Below are 14,126 nucleotides of genomic sequence, written 5' to 3'. Positions count from 1 at the left end.
AGCTTGGCATAATGTGCTATAAACTAGGTTTGTTCGCATAGATTTTCTTTTGATTCTGCTCATATATAAGAGGAAAATGAGATACCATTAGAATAAATGAAGGCCACAGCGTGAAAAACAAATTGTCCGACAGCGAAAATACTCAGAAAATGTGTTGATTTTCTCACCAATAATAATGAATTTGCGTGATATATTATTGACCTTTGCAATAGCTATGCACTTAAACACATAAACAACACGCGCATTGAGACTAGTTTGACTTACGTTCGATAAGTTCTTCCATTACTTACACGGAATCTAAATTGCTAATTCGATGACAATATCATTGTGACTTATGTTTGTTAAGAGACCGGGAAGGATTTATTTTCTTCCACAAACTACCTGAAGAAAGCAAAATAAACAGCATAAAAACATGAACGCGCAAAGTATTAAGAAGAATGATTGTATTTAGTTCTGCATCTGGTCAAAAGGTAAGAGGCACTCACTCATTCTCTCTGTTACCTTTTCAAGCCACATTGTGACCTGCTGCCCCTATCTCAAGATTCCCATGCCCTGCTGAAAAGGGTCACTGTTGCTTAACTTCACTAACTGAGAAATCTCCTGTTACTTCCTGGCATTCAGTGGTGGTCACCAATCCAGTTACTGAACAAACCCAACGCTGTTCAGAAGACGATTGATGTGGAGAAAACGTTACTGACGGGGGATTTTGGGTTAGATGTGAATATTCAAGGTAAAATGGAAGAATTAATGAGGTTATTTTCCCCTTTTCAAGGAAGGACAATGGATGGGTGCACTGGGTCTCATGGAGGAGTTAGCAAATAAATATTCCTTCCGTGCTTCTCGGTGTTTTCTCTAGATTTGGGACACGTGTCCTGCTATTTCTGAGGACTTACCAAGAACGCGAACAGTCAGGTCTGTATCTAATGCAGCCTGTCGAAACACATGGAATAATAACATAGAAGCATCATTGTAGTCACGCTTAATTTAGTTGTGTGACAGTAGGTAATTTTCTGGTTTATATAAAAATCACGATATTTCGCGAGAAAATATTCTGTATTTCTGGTCGCTGTGCAATAATAAGAATCTAACAGGAACCAAAGAAAACAATTTCCACGAGAACAAAAATATTAGAAACCGCACCACGAAAAATGGATCTTTTCAATTTACAGAAAATACTTTAACATAAAATTGTATAAAATGATCATTACTATTGAAAACATTGTTATCATTTTTTTTTCACTCTAACTTTTTTCCTGGGATTCACGTGGTTGTCTTGAAGAAAATCGTACGCTGAAATATTCATCTCTTTTTCCTAACCTTGGTTGCATTTATTTTCCTTTCAGTGAAATGCAAACAAAGAGTTTTACATAAATCAAACTAAATGTGATCTCTCTCTCTCTCTCTCTCAGTACACACACACACACACACACACACACACACATATATATATATATATATATATATTATTATTTATTACTATTTGTTTTGAATATGAAAATAAAGCCAATAACTTGAAAAGTAACAGAGAAAAATATAGTAAACAACATAAAAAATTATTATTAAATATATAATATAAATTATATATATATATATATATATATATATATATATATATATATATATATATATATATATATATATATATATGTGTGTGTGTGTGTGTTTGTTAGTGTGTGTGTGTGTGCGATAAGTTCGATCTTAAAAATTACCTTGTTTCTTTAAAATTAAGATATCACACAAATGAATACTTTATAAATCGATCCGAATGGATGCCCTAACTGGCTACTTTTTCTATCCTTTATCCTTTTCATGATATCTGCTTTTGAATTTCCATTAATTATTTACTTTTTGTCTCCGTTCTGTCTTAAACGATCCATAAGAGGCAAGTTTCCAATCCCTTTCTATAAACTAATGGGATATAAGGTCTGGGTCCATCTCGTAACATTCCCTTTTTTAAATAGATACAATTCCCATTAGAAAATTAATTAAAAATTACATTATCATCAGCTATGGCAACTGATCAATAATACACAACTGAACAGAAAATCCGAGAGGAAAGCCACCCCTAAAAAAAAAAAAAAAAATGGGAGCCAAAAATACGACGTGGCACCTTTAGCACCATGTGTTTGTCGCCCTCTTGCAATAGCAGCCAATTAAGTTACGCAGTCTTTTGCTTTATTTTTTTCAGCTGCATTTCCAGTGTCATAGAGAGATTCCGAGCTTGAATGGGATGCCAGATAGACAGAACGGAAATCATTAAAAAGTCCGTATGTACGGAATCTTTACTCTTAATATCACATGTATTCTTCATTTTAAGGAAAGGAAGCAATTACAATGAAGTAAAAAGAGATAATAGTAATCGCATGGGTGGAATGAAAATCAGTTTTATAAGCTAATCGGACGATAATATTTATTCCACTCCTATGAAGTTTGACGATCATATTAGAAAATATCGAACACTTAATCCACAAAAAGCTCCGCCAAGAAGAATAAACCCAAACAAATGTGAATTGAATTACCTACAATTTTCATAGTCGTGTTCACTGACAGAGAAAGAGTGAGAGGGAGAGACAGAAAGGCAAAGAGAGACAGAGAGAGAGAGAGAGAGAAAGAGAGAGACGTGGTAGAGGTGGTGCCCATTCAACAACCATTGATGTAATGCCAGCCACTTAGATAGGCCCATGGAATGGGTGGCGGGAAGTCGTCCCTCAAAGGATCCGCCGCGAATATCAATCGATTAAGCCTAACGAACATTGTCTCCAAGGACTCTACTGCCCATAGAAGTTTCCTTGACCTGAAAAAGATGGAAAAAAGGAGGCGTTTTAGGGGCGTGAAGATCCAGCGCTGGATGGAGGGACAGAAAGGGGAGGTTAGGAGATGAAGGCCCCAGTTGATGTCCCTGGATATGTGCTTGCACTATCAGCCTCTTCTTGTTTTATGGCTCTTCATGGAGTCATTGTGGTGCTGTCAAGGAACCCTGATGAGTTTGAGGATGCCCATTGTTCCTATGACAACCTCACCAATGACCCCCAAGAGTAATTAGCTCAGAATCAAAGAGGGATGACAGAGCGACGATGGCGAATTCGGCTGCTCCTATATAGAGGACACGAGGTCCCCAAGTGACCTTCTGCCGTTTCGTCGAGGCCCCTGCAGGGGGGCTGATTCCTCCGATGGGTGCACCAAGTAGACGAAGAACGGGTGACATGTCTGCCATCAGAGGACAATGTTTCAGCCATCAGGTGTCACCCTGAAGGTCGTCGAAGCTCAAGGAAAATGAGGTTCACATTTGGCGTGCCAAAAAGGGGACCTCCCCACCTGTCGCACACCGACCTGTTACACCGTCTGTAAAGATGACGCCCTAAGCTACGACATTCTCTCTTGGCGGCGATGAACGAAGACTACAGAGCGACATGTAGGAGGCACAAAACCCACAATCTGTTGCGAACGAAGGACGACAAAAGACCAAACTTACGATAATGTCAGCGCCCCTTTTATGACTGGTCCTCAGTACTGAGGCGTGATAATGGGAAAGGAATTTCAGTGCTTTGACGATATCGATTTCCTATAATATTTGATTGATTGGTTTCATATACATATTGAAAGGTTAGATAAACATTTATTGAATAAATTAACCTAAAAATTCCCGACAATATAGGCAAAACGAGTTTATACGAGACTGAAGAAAACTGGCAAAATTATACCAGTACGATGAGCCCGCCCGTAAACCAGGGACGGTCTCTTTTTCAAGCTAGGAAAAATCACCGCCTATATTCCACGATTATTCAAAACCTCACAGTTGCAAAGAATGGCCGAATTCAATACTTCTCTTAAAAACTGTATAATATTGTTACTTCTATAGCCGATGGTTATACTCAGAGCCTTATGCTTCATGTAACAGTGAGAGTAACTGAGACGGAAGTTCAACGACATTTTTCTGATGGATTATTAATTATAGTTATTATTATAAACTCTTCTGAATCAAGGTTATGAGACAAAAATGACAGTGTGCACTTTCACCGTAAATAAATGTTGGAAGGTCTCAGTACTATTATAGACCTGTCGTGAGTGCAACAAACGGCGCCAGCTACGAAAATAGGAAATGTGACAAAAATTATACATAAATGAAATCATACTGTCATCATCGTTATTACGTTTTGACGTGTTCGATAAGAATATCTTTTCTTTCTCATGCAGCCATACGTTTGCAAACAAGTTATATCACATAATGAGATGACTATTTACTTGCTGTTACTTATACGTATGATGACAGACGGTTCCTAAAAACTCACGACATTAAATTCTGCAACGTTCATGAAATGACAATGAAACTGCCAGCGGTAGGACACAACTGCTGACAAGTCAATAAATAATAACAAGAAAAACACCAGTGTATGTGTATTTATATAAGATCAGTGCAAACATACGAACACACTTACCAACTCACACAAACAATCAAGGGATGAAGCACACATAGATATGTATACATATATATATATATATATATATATATATATATATATATATATATATATATATATATATATATATATATATATATATATATATATATATATATATATATATATATATATATATATATATATATATATATATATATATATATATATAATAATAATATATATATATATATATATATATATATATATATATATATATATATATATATATATATATGTGTGTGTGTGTGTGTGTGTGTGTGTGTGTGTGTGTGTGAAATTAGCACCGATTGGTACCTTTCTGGCGTTCAGATTGGGTTAAGATTGGTAGCCTAAATACAGTCGTCTTCGTCTCCTATGTATTTACCGAGGATAATACATGCGTTTCAACTTTTACTTGTAATGTTTATTTACTCTAGTGCAATAATGTGCATAGGCTATGTATATATTATATATGTATGTATGTAATGCATGTACAGAGTGTGAGTGTGTGTATATATATATACACATACAGATATATACACACATATATATATATATCATATATATATATATATATATATATATATATATATATATATATATATATATATGATGTCTTTTGTGTGTGTGTACGTGACACACACACACATAGGCTATATATATATATATATATATATATATATATATATATATATATATATATATATATATATATATATATATATATATATGTATCATCATGCACACACAAAGATATCATATATATACTGTATCTATACATACTGTACATACATTACATAACATACATATATACACACAAACATATCTATATAATATAAATTTATATATAGGCTATACACATACACAATATATACATACACAGATATATATACATACCTATACACATTATTGCACTAACGTAAATAAACATTACAAGTTAAAATTGAAACGCATGTGCTACTAACAAAAAAATAAAGATGTTATCCTTGGTAAATACGTACATAGGAGACGCAGACGACTACAATTAGGCTACCAATCTTAACCCAATCTAAACCCCAGGAAGGTACCAATCGGTGCTAATTTCAGCGCGATAACCACAATTAGGCAGACCAAAATGTTAGGGAAGAATGGTAATGAAGGGACACTAGGCTAATAGCTATATCAATGGAGGAATTAAATGGTATTAATTTTAAGGGGCAAATTACCCTAACCAGCATTATTCACATAAGAAATTAGCATAATGGGCTAATAGGGGGACGTACCGTATTTATGGTCATTATGGAGTTTGGTCTAAGGGATGACAGGCAGGGCAGCCGATCGAGACTACGGTATACCCCAAAGCCAAATCAAAGTCGTTCAAAAGAAGGCATCGTGCTTACCCCATACAAATGGGAAAAAAGCACGTTAAAAAAAGAAAAAAAGAAGAAGATGGAGTTTGGGTCAGGGAGTCAAATGCTCTCGTGGAGTAAATTAAAGAAATTCACTTGTATTGATTTTCTTGGTAAAGGTTGTCTTAAAGGTATTATTTCTTAAGGGCGGCGAAACTTAGAAAATACACTCTGGATTTAATCCCTCTAAGAATATTAGCATTCCATTTGATGTTTGGAATATATTGACATCATCAGTGTAAACTCCTAGTGAATTATTCCACTAGAAAACTGAGGCTTAATCCTACCATAATTACAAGCAGCAGTAGCCTATCTGTTGCAGTTACAATAATAAAAGCTGTGATAATAATAGACTATTTTAGCAGACTTCCAAAAGCACGCTAGGACCATTCAAAAACACAAAATACAGGAATGAAGACAAGGAAAACGGCTGATACTAGTTTCAAAAACAATTAAATTATTTGCGTGAAAAAATAAGACCAGACTCGATAAAAAAAAAACGTCGCATCGGAATAAACAAACATACATAAAAGTTTACTGGGGCTAAAATGAGCAAAAACAGTTCCAATATGTGTGAAAATTCAATTTTCGATACCCATGTACAGTTTTATTAATCCCTTAAAATAAGCATAATTATACACAATTGTGAAAACATACATGCGAAGACAATCAACTGCGAAAAAGATATGGGTTGGAATACAGTGTGTTAGAACAATATCCAAATGCATGTATTTAATAAGGTGTGTGTTTGTGTAATAGGAAGATTATTTATGAAAATAAAATGTTGAAAATCAAAGACATAAATTCATCCTTTATATAGGCTATATAGGCTATGTGTATATATATATATAGGCCTATATATAATATATATATATATATATATATATATATATATTTTATAATATATATATATGTATATATACATATAGGCTATATAAGTGTATATAGCCTATATGTATATGTATATGTATGTATGTATGTATGTATGTATGTATGTATGTATGTATGTATATATATATATATATATATATATATATATATATATATATATATATATATATATATATATATATATATATATATATATATATATATATATATCATAAAATGAGAAACGCTACTAATTGTACCATTATTAGGCTTTAACGTTCTGTTTCGGTTATTTTAACATTCAATTTCCAGTTGTAAATCTAGAACACATACACCTAACGTCAAAATAAAAATAATTAAAAAGCGAGAAAAAAATGTTTTTCTCTTTATTGTTACACAGGAAAAAACACACCAGATTGCATGAGTAATTTGGTCAATTCTTAACACACCAAAGGCTTATTTAAAGTGGCATATATTGCGCTTATATATGATTTATGTTTGTCATTAGGTGAAGAAAAACGACTTTCCACGACGAGAAACCGTGAAAAGTGTAAGGAACCTCAGGCTTCAGCTTAAATATTATTGCTAGGGCGGTATGAATGAATTATCTTCCATCTTGTTCACTACATAAAATACAAGATGTTGCAATGTTTCTCTGATGTTATTTTTCAATGATTTTCTTAAACTTTTACACACTTACTCATATCATTCATATATACATACACACATATATAGATATACATATATACAGACATAACCTATATAGGCTATATATATATATATATATATATATATATATATATATATATATATATATATACATATAATACATACATATTATTGATATATATATAATAAGAATTTTTGCTGAAAAAGAATTTTTCCTAACCTAAAAACATTTATTCAAAAAAATTAAAAACTGAAAGAAAATACTAAAATTATGCAGGTTTTTTGAACTGCTAAGGTTCACTTTTAGATATATGTAATTTTTGTTTGTTACGCAAAATATAAAATATTCAAGTATATAAAAGGAATCATTATAATTCGCAGCAGTTGTAAAAAATGCAATAAAAACAATCTATAATTATGTAATGTTCACATATTTTAAGTTCCCAAAAAGTAAACTTTAACTACTTACAGTAAGTTACAAAAAGAATTTGGTGTCTAAGGTAAAAAGTAATGGAACCTAAGGCATCTGAAGCAAAAAAAAAAAAAAAAAAACTTTCATTACGAAAAATACTCACTTAAAGCTGACGACGTTTTCATAAAAGTGATTGATGAATTTTTTGAAGAGTTCTCTGGCAGTGATCCTGTTCCTGATTCATAATCTGGATCCTTCACTATTTTCATTTTATTTCTTGATATCTTGAAAGGCAAGCCCATACTGGCATCTCTCTTGGTTAGTTATGTCACTGAAGTTTCTGTGCAAGGGAAACCAAACCAAGTATCAAAATCATTGTTCAGATAATCAGCATTATGACTGGATACAACTTGTGCAGCGACAAGATCAAGGCATCTGTTTAGTAGTGGCTATGTTTAACGGTATATCTCCATGCTCTTGAACGAAGAGATTCAACACGATTTTGCGTCAAGCTATAAAGACAAGCCTACAAGAGGTTGCAACTCGTCACTCTCTCTCAGACCAAATATATTCTACTTTCTCTTCTCATCAACAGCGAATTTCACTTTCACTGTAGAACGTGATGGGGAACCTCGGTGTTTAACAATTTTTTTTCTAAAGGTACCAACAGTAAGCATAAACACCAAGTATCCTCTGACCTATCAGAGTAGTTATGGTTACGATTCTCATCCGCCGGCGAGCAGTGTAGCATCCAGCTAGTATGGTTTTTCTCTCTTCTTTTACATTGGTCCTAATACATTTTTTACAGCATGGTCATAATAAAAAGTAAGAGCTTTAACATCACTTGTAAGCTTGTTGACTAGTTTTATGTGTCGCCTCTAAGTTTTCTCATTACTTTATGAAATCGTTTACATAACAGATTGATCCAAACAGTTTTCCTTACGTTGAATCCATCATAATGCACAACATGGTCCTCTTCCATTAATAAGTTCTTTTACTTTGTCCAATGCAGTGCTGACTTCATCTGACAGCATGTCTCAACATTATTTTCCCCCCTTGGTCTTTCCCACATTGGTACACCAGCAGTCCACCTCATGCCTCTTCTTTTACCTTCATGATTCACACTGCACTCATGCTTGTGAGCTGCCATTAGCTGGCTGTATATATCTTGATTTATTTTCATGTGTTCTAGTGTCACTAAAAAAACTGCATGTGCTATAATGTTTACTTAATGTTTCATAATCTACCACAACTCTTGAACGCGTGTCTCAGTTCTAGTACCAAATCAAACATGTGACGAGCCATTTAATGATACATCTAATGGTAGCAAACCATTTCTAGCTTCATTTTCAATGAGATTTTTAAAAGACAAAAAAAATTTTTTTTTTACCCATAAAGCTTCTCACTTTTGCATTAGCCAACTTTATAACACGATGTGCATACCCTACGAAGCTCTATCACTGCGTTTTCCCAAACTTAAACTTTCACTCAAGCTGATTTTGAAAACATCGTAGCCCAAACCCAACAACGGTGTTATATATAAAAACATTGAGATTACTAGCATAAAACCTTGGTTTCAAATCACTGTCATCCTGAACAACACTCGTGCAATCCAAGAACATCGTGGAAATTCTAGTTGAGTAATTCTGATTTCATGTTCACTTCTAGGCCTATATTAGAATGAAACCAGCAGGGGTATACCAACTGTCAAACAGGACTCAATGTAATATCTGCTCACAATGCAGTGTCTGTCATTTGTTATCCATCACTGTTTCCACTGAATACCGATGTACGAACTGATGAAGAACGTTTTTTTTTTTTATGAACTCCCATTCAGATCAAGTCTAGTCCTATCTTTGTCGTGTTTTGCTTGGCAGCCAAACCTCCTAAATGGGCCACGTATCTATAACGTCTCACGTATTTCTTTGATCTAGGCATGTAAATGATAACGTAAAGATATATCTAATGTTCACAGCATAACACGTATAAATACAACCAAAATCACCGCTTCTCTAAGGCCAAGGACAAGCCTCGTCACTTGACAAATGTAAACAAACAATAACACGTGTGAGTTAAGGATATGAAATGACAGCGAGGACAAATGCGTGGTATGAAACGATTCAAGGACAAACGCTCACCGTTCACCATCAGGAGAACGACCAAGAAAAGACCAGTGCAGGAGTAACGAAAAATTAAAAGATTCGAAAAGATAAAGACATTCCGTTGCATCCAGTTTTGATCGTTGTCGATATCAGCTGTGCGGCATTTAACAGTAAGAGACAAAAGAGCAGCTGTTTTCGTTTAAAGTACCGTAAGTTTTCTGCGATAACTCTTATTTGGAAAATTATCAAAACTGATTATGTTGATTATGAAATCTTGAAAATTATCAGGGAAGTTTGCAGATTATACTCTACAATTACACACACTCATGCTCCAGTACACACACGTACATAATATACACACACACCCATATATATATATATATATATATATATATATATATATATATATATATATATATATATATATATATATATATATAGCAAAAAGCTTCTGAAGGGAAAAGTGAAACACAGAGTGGTTGCTAAGCCTTTCGAAAGGCCTAGCGACCACTCCGTGTTTCACTTTTCCCTTCGTGGTTATTGCCTTTATTTATACACATTCATCACGTTCCCATATCTTCGTGATTCAGTTACACATACATGCATATATATATATATATATATATATATATATATATATATATATATATATATATATATATATATATGTGTGTGTGTGTTTGTGTGCGTTTGTATGTGCCTGTTTGTTTAGAACGATGGATAGAAACATGAAGTCGTTTCTAGTTAATGCAGTTACGTTCAGAGGAAAAAGCAAAGTAATAATCTTACTCTAACCAGAGAATCATGGATGAACTTTGTACGGAGAAGTTCCACAGCATTCACAAGGTAGAGTGATTAACATATCACTATGTGACTTAGTATTTAAAATTACTAAAATTTCCGTTGAAAATTAGTCCCAAACTATCTGACGTATATAGAGATTTACGTGTAACGAACTCAGTACGTAGTTATCAGGGTGGATTTCGATTCTACGTACAAAACCTATTTAACATTTGTAACAATCACAGTCAGGTCTTAACTTACACAGTGCCTGAGTACATTAAGTCAGTCACCGTTAACTATGTTCCATTCAGAAAAGACATACCGGTAGATGCGAATTCTGGTCAGGATAGACGCATTTGTCATCGCTCTCTCTCTCTCTTTTCTCTCTTTACGTACACATACACGCTCATATACATACATGCATACATACATATATGTCTGTAAATAATTATAAAGATATATAATTACTTTTTACACTCTAACGATTTGTACTGTACAACAGTTCACGGCTTCGTTTTAGGATTTTTTTTTTCTATTTCTAACAAACAGCTACCCACAGTCAAGTTTGTTTTCGATATCCCTTTGTTTTTCTCTGAAGATTTTGATCGCCTACTGACGTCACAACGTTATAATGCAGTCATGGAGTTATACAATAAACTATATTATTTCACGCCTTTGGAAATATTTTACTTAGAAAACAAAAGAAAATATCTTATAAGTGTCCAACACTGCTTTGGATCCTCTAAGAAGAAATATCAATATCGTTAGACTAGCCTGGTATGTACTGGGCGTCTGCAAATGCTCACTAAAAATTTGTAACTCCTCTGATGAGTCATTTGCTATCATAACAGCATCATCATCACCTCATCATCATCAAAATCATCATCATTATCAGCATATATATTTTGCTTAATAATAAAAATCTAATTTACCGTTCAATATCGACGCCCGAAAAAGACTATGCTCGCTCCTCCAGCCAGCCAGCCATCGACAGAACCCGAACCCTCTCGCCCCTGACGCGAGGGAAACAACATCTCAAATAAGCTGGACAATTTATTTGATATCAGTCGGCGTCTTTGAACTTTTATGACGACGGAGCGGACCAGACCTAGTGATTATCATCTCTTAAAAAAACCGCAAGACACACACGGTCACAAACGCACATACACAGACACACCTCGGAAGAGTGTTAATCAAATGTTAACTTTTTCCGCCCCTTATTGCAGCCGCTATTGCACCTTACCTTTTCCTTTCAATCTCCTTTAAACACACCTTTGAAAGGTTTAAATATATCCTCCGGAAATTTAATGCTCTGACGGACGATGACGCGGCGATAGAAAAGGCAGTAAGCACCTTCTAACATTTTGAAGAATTAAATGAAAACCAGCCCGGCGTAAAATTCTGTGTCTGGGAAGTATGCGAGATGTATAAATAACTCACGAGGAAGTGCATATCAATATAAAATATCTTCGGTAATTAGAGTGCACGAGTGCGCATGGAAAACCTGAAGCGAATTCTTTTTTCGCTCGCGTGGCTTCACCTGCAACACGATAACCATTTTCAGAATATTATGGCCAAAGCTACCAAAGGGGAAATCCTCACACGCAACTCTGAACAATTTTTGATAGCGATCCTCCACGGCTGCAACAGTAGCGATTGCAGAAGCACCAGCAGCTGGTATTTAAAAAAATGTATACGACCACCGGTCAGCTTCAATACTTTCCCACTAAAAACTTAATATAAATCTGAAGTCACATTGAGAGACGACATAGCAGCGGCTGCGGTAGTAGCAGAAACTATAGCAATGGTATTTATAGTAGTAGCAACGGTGGTGGTAACGATGTAGACAGTATTTTGTGTAAAATCTTAACATCTTTCGGGTAAATACTCGACGCAAACACTGGCGGAAATACTGTTATGGGAATTTACCATATCTTAAGTGAACCATTTCCAAAATATGTGAAACGTGGTCTTTGCGCATCTGCTTAACGTGTCTGTGTGTGTGTGTATTTAACCTTATTCACACATGGCTACTAAGAATGGAAACAACATCGCAATTCACATCTCACCTGCCTTGAGAATCAAAGCTGGAATCTAATTCCTATGCTTTAGGATCCTTGGATATATTGGAAAACCACGATTTTCTTCTTTACTTTCATGAGATAATGTATTGCTTTGCTCTTAAGTTCATTGTATTTTTCCTTGTGTTTACTGTGCGATTAAATTAAATTTTTTCAGCAGATTCACTGGTATTGTGCCTTGCTTATCACGTTTAGATGACCCCTAACAGTAAGTAACCGCTCTAATTGTCGTTGTCAAAAACGTTATTCATCATTTGTATTGAACCCGTGACTTTTGTACGCTATGATAATTTGTCGATGTTTTTATTGTATTTTGTATGTAATGTAGATTTTCTGAAGTGTTAGGGTAATCGTATGGGTCAAAATTAGTCAAGTGTTTAAATTTTCACTGTAGGGTTTAGTGATCGAGTCAGATTGTAACAACCATGATGAAATGCAAAGAAACTTTTAAGATAAGCATTTTTCTAATTTGCTGTTATGAATGTTTATTCCTCAATCACTTGCAGAACCACTGATGTTAGTGTTATGAATGGATACTTGTCTATATAGACGAAGTAAACATAATTCATATTGAGTATTTGCACGTGACATAGCTTTGATGTGTTTTATTACAGCAGACTATTAGGCCAGACAATTTAAATGAAATAACAATAACCAGAAGTGGAAATGATGATGACATGGGAGCAAGGACCTGGGTAACACAAAAAATGTTAGGTAAATTTTTACTTTAAACCATTACTGCACTCCAGAGTTGGAAAAGTGATTTTCCCATGTTTTAATGCGTGCATAGAATGTTTCTGAGGTTCATTTCGTTACCAAATGGGTAGTTTTAGAGATACTGAATACTCCCCCCTTTATTTCCTACAACTCTGGAGACCACAGTGAAAAAGCTGGGTTTTTGCACGAGGTAAAACACAAAACGGGTGAAATACAAGGATGGATTTAACCTAACCTAGCCTAGGAAGCCTGGTTAGGGTAGTATCCCATAGACCCTCTCATGTAACCTAACCTAAAGCCTTAACTAACCAAAGGAGTTTTGCCCCCACTCCTGGACCCCCTGCCTAACCTGCTGGGTCCTTATTTATTGGGGAGCCTTCACACTACCTGGACCCCCAACCTAGCTTAATCTAGGGTGCCATGGCCTTACCTAGCTGTAGGGACTTCGTTTTCCCTGGACTCCCAACCTGACCTAAATTAAGGCACTGTAAAATAAATGATAGGGTTGTGGCCTAACCTAAGGAAGCCTAGGGCGCCAGGTCCTCACCTGGCCCACCACTAAGATAACCTCGGCTAACACATCTTTACCTACCTACTGCATTATGTCGTTTTGATAACGTTCAGTTAACTCTGTTCTAATCAAAATCAAAAGCCCTGTTTCCCAC

The 14,126-nt window shown here is 34.8% G+C and overlaps 1 long non-coding RNA gene across 2 annotated transcripts in view; it reads right to left on the bottom strand.

Moving 5' to 3' along the window:
- LOC136845752 (uncharacterized) overlaps nucleotides 1–9,835 on the bottom strand; it is a 134,215-nt gene extending 124,380 nt beyond the window's left edge. For both annotated transcript variants that reach the window (XR_010855241.1, XR_010855242.1), the window contains exons 1-2: nucleotides 9,784–9,835; nucleotides 7,942–8,118 (exon numbers count right to left, since the gene is read on the bottom strand). This is a non-coding gene — a long non-coding RNA (uncharacterized lncRNA). The remainder of the gene's footprint in view (nucleotides 1–7,941; nucleotides 8,119–9,783) is intronic.
- Nucleotides 9,836–14,126: the final 4,291 nt, after the last annotated feature.

The sequence above is a fragment of the Macrobrachium rosenbergii genome, chromosome 14, assembly GCF_040412425.1.
Source record: "Macrobrachium rosenbergii isolate ZJJX-2024 chromosome 14, ASM4041242v1, whole genome shotgun sequence".
NCBI classification, from domain to species: domain Eukaryota; kingdom Metazoa; phylum Arthropoda; class Malacostraca; order Decapoda; family Palaemonidae; genus Macrobrachium; species Macrobrachium rosenbergii.
Note: the sequence above shows the minus strand (reverse complement) of the source record. Positions and strands in the feature narration are given on the sequence as shown.